Here is a 9,876-nt window from a genome sequence, read left to right on the forward strand (position 1 = left end):
GAACTTGGGGCTGCTGCCCTCTTTTTGCTCAGACACTCCCCCTAGTGATTACACATATACTTATATGAGATAGAGGAGGCTGGGAAAGGAAGATTCAGACACAAGCAGTTATTTATCGGTGAGTAGACCTGCATCTGACACCCAATAGCTGTGTGACCCAATAGCTATAAGTCACTTAATTTCTCAGCACTCTACTTAATTTTTTACAAATTTCTCTTGAGTTACATATAAAACCAATTTTTTACATTTGCTTTTAAAACTTTGAGTTCCAGATTCTCTCCTTTCCTCTCCCCCCTCACCCCCATTAAGAAAGCACATGTAAAATTATGAAAAAGATTTCTATAAAATGTTGTGAAAGAAAACATGGATTTCCCCCCCAAAAAAAAACCCTCAAGAAAAAAAAAGTATGCTTCAATTTATATTCAAGTACAATCAGTTCTTTTTCTGATTATAATTAGCAAATTTCTCAGCATTCTATACAACTCTTTAAAACTACAAATTGCAAAGCAGGTGCTGACCTGTGTTTGTAGAAATACTGAATCAAAGAATTCTCTGTCAATTAAGTCAGATTTAGTTCTATACCTTACAAGTATTTCAACTCCAACAAGTTTCCTCTCTTATATTGACCCAATCTGATTATTCCCCCCCCTCCTTTTTTTTTTTTTTTACCATCTTTGTTCCCTTTATTGCCATAAAGTATGTGTAGTGATTATTTATGCAATAATGACCCATTATCAGTGCTGATCTCAATACATCCTGGACACTAGCTTTCTCCTGCCTCACTAAGAAGCCCTACTCTAGCTCTAGACCCATACCAGAATGGGCTAATTCAACACTGGGAGGCCTGGTTTCCAAAGAAATAAGGTATCTGGTTTTGTTATAGTTTCATCTTCTCTAGTTTGTTGTTATTTTTATTGATTTTTACCTGCAACCCTGGATCTCTGAGGAGAATTACTTCAAGTTTTGATTTGGTTCTGAAAAAATGGAAGGAATAAATGGAAAATCAGTGTTTGATGTAGATCTATTTATTTTTTTCTACACATACATACATATAGGCACTATTCACACAACTTACAAGTGTACATTGAAAGAAAAACTTCAATAAGCAACAATGAAACAGCTGTTATATTCTAATAACTGCTAGCATTATAATTTATATTGTACCTACTATGTAGCAAATGCTTCAAAAATATGGTTTCATTTTTTTCTTAAAATAACCCTGGGAGGTAAGTGCTATTATTCCAGATATTATTACAGATGAAGAAACTAAGAAAGTGGTAAATTATGCAGGATCACACAGGAAAGTTAAAGTTAGGGAATTTGAATTCAAATCTGCCTATATCCTCTTTTAGGAGGTTAAGATTTAACCATAAAAGATTTTGTGGGACTGTTAAATAATCATTTTATATTTCATCATGACTCTGTATTGTTCAATTGGTCAATCAATAAACATTTAATGAGTGTCTGCTATGTGCCAGAGACTGTCCTAAGTGTTGGAGATATAAAAAGAGGCAAAAGACATTCCTACCCTCAAAGAGCTTACAACCTAATTCAGGAGACAACAATAAATATTAGAAAATAAAAGAAGGAAGAATTAAGAATTGAGAAAGGCTTTTTGTAGAAGATATGTTTGATATTGGAGATGATAGGAGGCAACTGCAATTTATTAAGAATGATATGGTTCTTTAATTTTAGGAAAATCAGTTTGGCAGCTGAATGAAGGATAACAGAGTAGAGAGAAATCTGAAGCATGCAAATCCACCAGCAGCAAGTAGTCTTATTTTCACAACCCTGTCTCTATCCACTTCTCAGTCTTGAAAATTAGGGACTGCTAATTGCCTCCATGCAGCCTAAAGAAGATTGAAAGAGCCTTTTAAAATGTGCTTTTACTAAGGTAATAAATGCAAACAAAACCCATATTTCATAAAATCAGATCTCTTTTTAAAAGAATAGGTTTTTGTTTTTACCCTAACAAAATCCAATTTGTAGTCAATTTTTTTGTTGCTGTTGTGCAATTCTTGTCCAACTCTTTGGGACCCCATTTGGAATTTTCTTGACAGAGATACTAAAATGGTTATTTACAGATGAGGAAACTGAGGCAAACAAGCAGACTTGTCCAAGGGCACACAACTACTAAGACCCCAACTTGAATCGCTAAAGATAAGTCTTCCTGACTCCAAATATTTAAAAAGAAAAAAGCAAATACATACATACATAGATAAATAAATGATTAAGCAAAGAAAGAATGTCTCTTATAGAACATCCAAGTAAAAACTATCTTCATTGGAATATCTACAATGAAGGAGAACTCACTCCATTTTGATAGCTCTAATTTTTGAGGAGTTTCCCTTACAATGAGTCTGAATTTTCCCGTCTCTTCTACCCATTGTTCAGAAAGACGAATCTTCCGGACTGCAGGCCAGCATTCTATCCACTGAGTTAGGTAGCTACCCACTGTAGTCAATTCATATGAGAGAAATAATCCAAAATAAAAATTATCAGGCCTTCCTTCGGGGCTTCCTGCCTTACTTTGGGGTTTTGCCCTTTTCCTCTCCAGGCCAGCAATTCTGAAACTTTTTGATCGCAGAACTCTGTAGAGAGCCGGAAGTCTCAAGTATACTTCTCCAGAGTTCCGGTTCTCTACAGGACTCTTTTATACTTTAAAAAAAAAAAATTAAGGAACATTTCCCTCCCCAGGAGTTTTTGTTTATGTGGGTTATATGACATCCATCTATATTTACCATATTAGAAATTTAAAAGTTTTAGTATTATGAAGATAATTTGGTCCTCTCGGAACCTTTAAAAGTTCTCAGGGACTTTCAAGAGTCCCCAGACCACATGAAAACAGCAGCTGTAGAGCATTAGTTTAGATCCAGAACCTTTAGTAGTTCCGATCATCCTGGGTTGTTGAAAGAAAAGATGCAATTTCAATAATTTCATCTTTTCCCTACGCGGCCCTTTCTTTTTCCATGTCCCTGGCTGGTTCACGATATCGCAATTTCATCGGGAAAGGGACCTTACTTAATTAAATAAGGACTTGTCGAGGGTGTATCTATCTCGGCCAGAAGGTGTAGTAATGACAATTTTTTAAGCACAATTTTGCACTGCCTCAGAGTACTGGCGTGTTTCTAAGCCACTGGAGGAACTGCTTTTGCTGTTTGTTCTTAAAAGTGCAAGAACCCCGTAGTCGGCAGGATTCGAACCTGCGCGGGGAGACCCCAATGGATTTCTAGTCCATCGCCTTAACCACTCGGCCACGACTACCTGTACACTAAGCAGTTCTCTTTAAAGCTTTGTAGCGTGACGTGTTTCTCGAGCGGAGTCTCTGCCCTCTACTTACCCATCTTCTGGGCCTTTGGTCGTCACCGGCTTCCGAGGAAGAACTAAACACTGAGCCGAGTTGCCAGAGAACAAACGAAGTTTATTCTTACACAGATACATCAGGCACAGAGAGCTAACTTCAGGAAGTACATTGCATATATAGCTCTTTGGTTTTTTCAGCACCAATCAGGGTGTCTGATACCATAAAGTAATCTTGTAGCAAACCTAGCAAGCCTGTGTTTTTTGGCATCTAGGGATCTTAACCCCCAACAATTCCCCCTGTTTGTTTAAAGATAGTGCTGAAAGCACGGTTCGCCTCGTCTCAGTAACCAGATTTTTATACACAAATGGCTTATGCCCTGGGTCCCTTCTGCGTGAACTTGAGGATCGCGGCCACAGAGCGCTGGCTTAGGTCGTCAGGGCAGGCCACGCCTGACCCGTGGGTCCCCGCCACACCAGGGCCCTGTCTCAGGTGGGTGGGAATGCCCTGAAGTTGCCCGTCATGGCGCGGTGGTGGTCTTACGGTTGTGGCTCAAGCTCCGTCAGCCAGACCTGAGGGTCATAGCCTTTCGGTTATGCATGATCAAAGGGAGGTAGTTATACAGAGACACACAGGCGCCGGGGGATAGTTAATTTATGTAAGGCAAAGTTTCCAGTACCATGGAGTGTTAAGATCAGCTTCAGTGAAACAAAGGGGCTCAGGTTGTGTGGTGTGCAGATCGTCCACTGACTCTGAGTCGTGGATTCGTTGGTAAACAACCTGAACATTTTTCTGTATCGCGGAGTCAACCTGAGACTTAATAAAGATGGTTAATTTATTGAACAGCCATGGGCCAAAAGAAACCAAAAGTAGGATGCCCACGAGTGGGCCTAGGACACTAGGAGGCAATGTTGTTAGCCAAGGGGAAGTAGAGAACCAGTTTTGGTACCAGGATTCTTGTTGCTCTCTCTCTTTTTTACGTTTTTCCAAACTGTCCCTGACCTTTTGAAAGCTATTTTCTACCAGGCCAAGCTTATTTACAAAGAAACAACACTCTTCTTTTAGCGCAGCGCAAAGGCCGCCTTGCTGTAAAAACAACAGATCTAAACCCCTTCTGTTTTGTAGTACTACTTCTGCCAGGGAGGCCACAGAATCTTTTAGATTCTCAAGGCCAGCTTGGAGTTCCTGAAGGTCTTTATCAATAACTGCACTCAGAGGCGCGTATTGGTGGTTGGTTGTAACTAGAGAGGCAATCCCTGTTCCACCGGTTAGGCCAAGGCCAATGACTACAGCAAGTGTGATTGCTGTCAAGGGCTCTCTCCTTGTTCTGATCCTAACGTCAGCCCTTGAGTCCCAAGAGTTTAAGAGCTTGTCGGCTGGGTGTACCGTGAGGTGAGGAAAAAGTGACACGAGCACACAGTAATCTTGTTTGCTTAAAAAGGAGGTGGAGCGGATAAAAGTGGTCAGCCCAGAGGAGCAGGCAAAGTAGGAGTTATTAGGGGCCGCTACATACGTAAATGAGGAATTGATGACGATTGTCTGGTTACAAACGGGTATGAGCTGACGGGGGAAGCATGGATGGTCCCAGGAGGCAGAGTCCTAGACCGGTGATTTAATAAGTGTGAGGCCTTGTTGTGCATCAATGCCCCAGCGAAGGAGTTGGGTGTCATTTGTGAATACCGGTTCACCGAAATGGGCGAGGCCCTCATAAAAAGGCAGCGTGGCTGAATAACAGATCCAACAGTCCCGTCTGCGTATAGTTCGTTTTCTGGAGGGCTTGTGCCGAGGTATTTACTAATGCTAAGAGCAGTGTGGCAGAAGAGGGCGGTCCCTCAGGTATGGTGGGTTGGAAAAGCGATGTGGGGAAGCTAAAGGGGGGTAGCATGGGTAGGAGAGTTCGGTTTACTAAAAGGGGGTGGTTTTCTGTGGCCGGACCTGGTGTGAAGTTCTGTGTTTGGTCCCACAGCCACGGGAGAAGATGGGGTGGGAAAGGTTTTGAGGAGCTTAATGGTGAATAGTAGCCCATAGTCATAACGTTCTTTATATAACCTTAGACCCCAGGTGGCTCCCCTGTCCCATGAGGGATACTTCTTCCCCGGTTCTGTGAAAGTGATCTTGAGGGGGTGACACCACTGATGCTGGCATTCATTAATCTTTTTCCATGTGGGGGTATTCCACATGTGATGGGTGTAGTTAGCTTTTACTGTTATGAGATCCCAGGAGGAGGAGGGGCCCCAATAAGTGTCCCCTGTGGTTTCACATCCCCAAGAACGGCAAAAGAAGTCGGAGGGGCCGCCACACTTGTATGTAAGGGAGCCGTCCCTATGGGTTCCAGGGCAGCCGTAAAAGGGGACAGTCCTCAACATGCTTCTCCTGTCATGTGACCCACACCCTCCAGCTGAGCCTAAGGCTGTAAGGGCTTCCGAAGACCAAGCGTCTCTATTTGGAGGGGCTTTCTGATTGTGGTAATCCTCAAGATCCTAGTTAGGCGGGGCACCTAGCGCTAATTTACATAAATCTGGATAAAGGGTAGGCCACCAGGGTTGATCACTGATATGTGATTCGCTCAAAATGATGTCACTCCGGCTGTTCATCACTACCCATGTGTAATTATATATGCTGTAGGGTGTTCTTCCAGCAGCCCTCGTGGTAGACAGCAGGGTCAATAGGATTTGTCCCAGCGTGAGTGTCCCCATGTTGTTTTCTGAAAGAGAGCATAAGAAAACATTCCCTCAGGAGAGTTCCTGGGTAAATTATTATTATCTTCCACGGTGTAGCCAGCAGCAAGGGTCCTGTAAAGATGAGAAAGGAACCTCACTCCTTTCTGAATAGGCTAGACCTATTTAGCTGTAATCATTACTGATCAGATGTAATTAACACTTTTGGTTCATTGCCCAATTCTCTTACTCTATGCAATGGTAGCCAGATCTTTTCTTTGTTAGGATCATCATCAGGGTATATTGATAAGTATCCCTGTTTCCTGTCAACCACTGTGACAGGTCCTTTCCATTCTCCCTTGTCATTTTTCCATAAAATTTTTGTATCAGGGAGACAGGTTTTTGTTTTTGGTGAGATTAAATTATCAGGTATATTGTCTGGTAAGTTATATGTATTTTTATCTGAGTCCTTAGTTATGGAAAAGAATCTTTGTGCAGCTGATGTTCCATCTTGCCTTATCTGTAAAAAGTTCATAGTGAACAATACCTGTGCTAATTCTTTTTTTGATATGGCTCTCTGGCTAACTCCCCCTTTTTAAAGAAGGTAGTTTTTAAAGTTCTGTTAGCTCTCTCTACTATAGCCTGACCTGTGGGGTTATAAGGGATGCCTGTAATATGTTGAATGGAAAATTCTTTACAAAATTCTGAAAAGGCTTTGGAAGTATAGGCTGGCCAATTATCAGTTTTAACGGCCAATGGGATCCCTAGGAGGGACATCTGTTCATACATATGAGTAATAACTGCAGTGGCAGACTCTTTGGGTTGTATGGATGCGTACACCATGCTGAAAATGTATCCACAGACACGTGAATAACCTTTATCCCTATATGGGTTACATCCATCTGCCACAGTTCATTGGGTATTGATTGACCTCTAGGATTATGGCTGGGGTCAATGGGTCGAGGTCCGAGACACATGATTTAACTATAGTCCTAGCTAACGATTTTGGAATGTTGTAGAGATGTGTGAGGGAGCGGGCGGAAAGATGATATTTCTCATGAGCTACAGCTGCAGGATGCTGTTCTAATGTAACTATGTTAAGAAGCTGATCAGCTACAGCGTTGCCTTGATATATTGGTCCCGATGTAGTTAAATGTGAGTGAACGTGTAGAAGGTATATAGGGTATACTCTAGTTTGAAGTATCTGTTGTAGATTGGTAAGGAGGGAATATATTGGAGAGTCAGAAGGGATAAAAGACTCAGGAATGTGGGGTACTAGTAGATAGCAATACTGGCTGTCTGTAATTAGATTAATAGGAATATGAGGAAATTTCTCTAATACTGTGACTATTGCATATAGTTCATTTTTCTGGGTAGATGTATATGGAGTATGTAGTACCCATTTCTCTCCTGTGGAGGCATTGTATATTGCTGCTTTATTATTTTTAGTAGCATCAGTGAATATATTCAGCCCTTCCACAGGAGTGGATGAGATTACCTTTGTGGGGCTAGTTAGAGCAATTTCTGTGAAAGCTCTTAAGAGGGGTGGTGTGGCCGCTGGCTGAGAAGTTATAGGCATAGAAGTAAGTACCATTGCCCATTCTATACTGTCTTGTGCCAAGGTGTGAAGAGTTTGTGGGGAGATAGTTATGGAGAGGATAAAGAATTTCCCAAACACCGCTTCACAGTGTTCTTTAGCTGCTAGAAGAAAATTGGCAAGCTGTTGTAGCTTATTAACTGTTTTTTGGGAAATTCTCCGAGAGTAGATCCATTCAAGGATTCCTTGTGCCTGATAAAGACATCCCCAATAGGGGGCATTAGTATCTTCTTGGAGAATCTTAAACTGTATGGGCTTCTCTGGGTCTACGTATACTAGACTGTCTATAGTGAGATGTTGCAGATGCTCAATAGTTTTTAAAGCTTCTGGTGACCATTTTCTAGGGGAGGTAAGAGAGGCATCTCCTCGCAGGATATCATATAGGGGCTGCATCTGTCTGGGTGATATGGGAAGGGATGGTCTCAACCACTGTAAAGCTCCTACCAATTTTTGAAAATCATTTAATGTTTTGTACTTATATATATCAATGGTTGGAATGGTTCACATTATTTTTGAAGCGTGGAGGTTGTGTCCTAGATATTTAAAGGGATGTGTGAGCTGTATTTTATCAGGAGAAACTAGAAGGCCATGCTTCTGAAGTTCATAGGTGATTTGATTCAGTATTTTCTTAAGTTCCTTTTCACAAGGATGAGCTATTAAGATATCATCCATATAATGGATGATCATGGCCTGTGAAGCCTGCTTTCTGATGGGTAGAATTATTTGGGCCACATAGTATTGACAGAGGGTTGGACTATTTGCCATCCCTTGTGGAAGGACTTTGAATTGATATCTTTCATATGGACTCTGATAATTTGTGAAGGGTACTGAAAATGCAAACTTTTCTTTATCAGAAGGATGTAGGGGTATGCTACAGAAACAGTCTTTAATATCTATCACCACTATATGCCATGATTGTGGGATTGCTGTAGGTGAAGGTAGTCCCGGCTGTAATGCCCCCATAGGCACCATGGCAGCATTAATAGCTCTAAGATCTATTAACATTCTCCATTTTCCTGTCTTTTTTGATATTTACAAAAACTGGAGAATTGTATGGGCTAAAGGATGGCTCTATTTTTTGTCCATCAAGCAACTGTTTAACAATTTCTTTCAAGGCTTTGAGTTTTACTTCATTTAAGGGCCATTGATCAATCCATACTGGCTGTGAATGGAGCCATGTTATTTGTGGTAATCGTGACTGATCAATGGCCCCTAGCAGTTTACCTGTAGTTCGTCTGGAGTGGCTAAGGATAATTGAAGTTGGATTAGCAAATCTCTTCCCCATAACGCATATGATAGTCCTGTTATGCATGAGGGGTTGAATAAGCCAGCTTGGTCTCCTAATTCCCACTTCAGAGGTTTACTTGATCGGTGGGTGGTCTGCTTTCCCCCCACCCCCACTACTGTTAAAGTGTTGGATAGTTTCCCCCAGTCTGTGGACCATTGAGCTTGGTCAATTACTGAGCAATCTGCTCCTGTGTCTATCAGCCCTGTAATTTCCTTCCCTTCCACCCTTATTTTGAGAATGGGTCTGTCTGGTGTTATTTTTTGTATCCAATTGACTTGTGACTCAACTACCACTTTACCTGACCCATAGCCTTGAAGGTTATGCATCTTGATGGCTTTCCCTATCTCACCATCTTTGGTAATAGTGATGGGGTAATGGTGAGGGCTGCTCTCTCCTTTTCTGTAATGACCTGTGTATGGGTGATAAAGGGTGTAAAGTGGCTGGGTCCTGTAATAAGTACGGGTGTTTGAGATAGAGTGGTGGGTATCGAAATCGATTCCCAGGGGGGCTAGATGAAACGAGCCTGACGATGAGGCGGGAAAAGTTTTACTGGTTGGGGCGAGCCGCACAATTGGTCCGGAAGGGGGTTGCCGCAGCTCCCTTCCGGCCCCTGTTTCCCGCTTGCCTGCAATATTTAGCAATATGTCCTCTTTTTCCGCAAGCAAAGCAGGTGGGGGTGGTTACTTGGGACCGCGCTCTACATTGGTTTTTGAAATGACCTGGTTTACCGCAGTTGAAACATTTAGGTTTCTGCTTGCTCGCGCCCCCCACTTGCATCTTTTGTAATGCAGCAATGAGATTATCATATCCTTGTGTTATAGCTGCTGCAATAGAGGCGTCTACCTCCAGGGGGACGTCCATAAGTCTGTCTATCAAATCTTCTAAAGAAGCTTCAGGGGGTAAAGAGCTAATGGCAGTTTGTGCCTTTGGGCAGAGCCCTTCCTTAATCAGTTGTTTTGTAACAAATTCACTTCCTGGCCCTTCCCCCATCGTTCTTTGTACTGCCTGTTTCACTTGATCAACGAATTGTAAA

At 42.0% G+C, this 9,876-nt stretch overlaps 1 non-coding gene across 1 annotated transcript; it reads right to left on the reverse strand.

The window, feature by feature from the left end:
- Window positions 1-3,182: 3,182 nt before the first annotated feature.
- On the reverse strand, window positions 3,183-3,264 carry TRNAS-AGA (transfer RNA serine (anticodon AGA)). The gene has a single exon. It is a non-coding gene; the product is annotated as a tRNA-Ser (tRNA).
- Window positions 3,265-9,876: the final 6,612 nt, after the last annotated feature.

This window comes from Antechinus flavipes, chromosome 4 (assembly GCF_016432865.1).
Source record: "Antechinus flavipes isolate AdamAnt ecotype Samford, QLD, Australia chromosome 4, AdamAnt_v2, whole genome shotgun sequence".
Taxonomy (NCBI): Eukaryota; Metazoa; Chordata; class Mammalia; order Dasyuromorphia; family Dasyuridae; genus Antechinus; species Antechinus flavipes.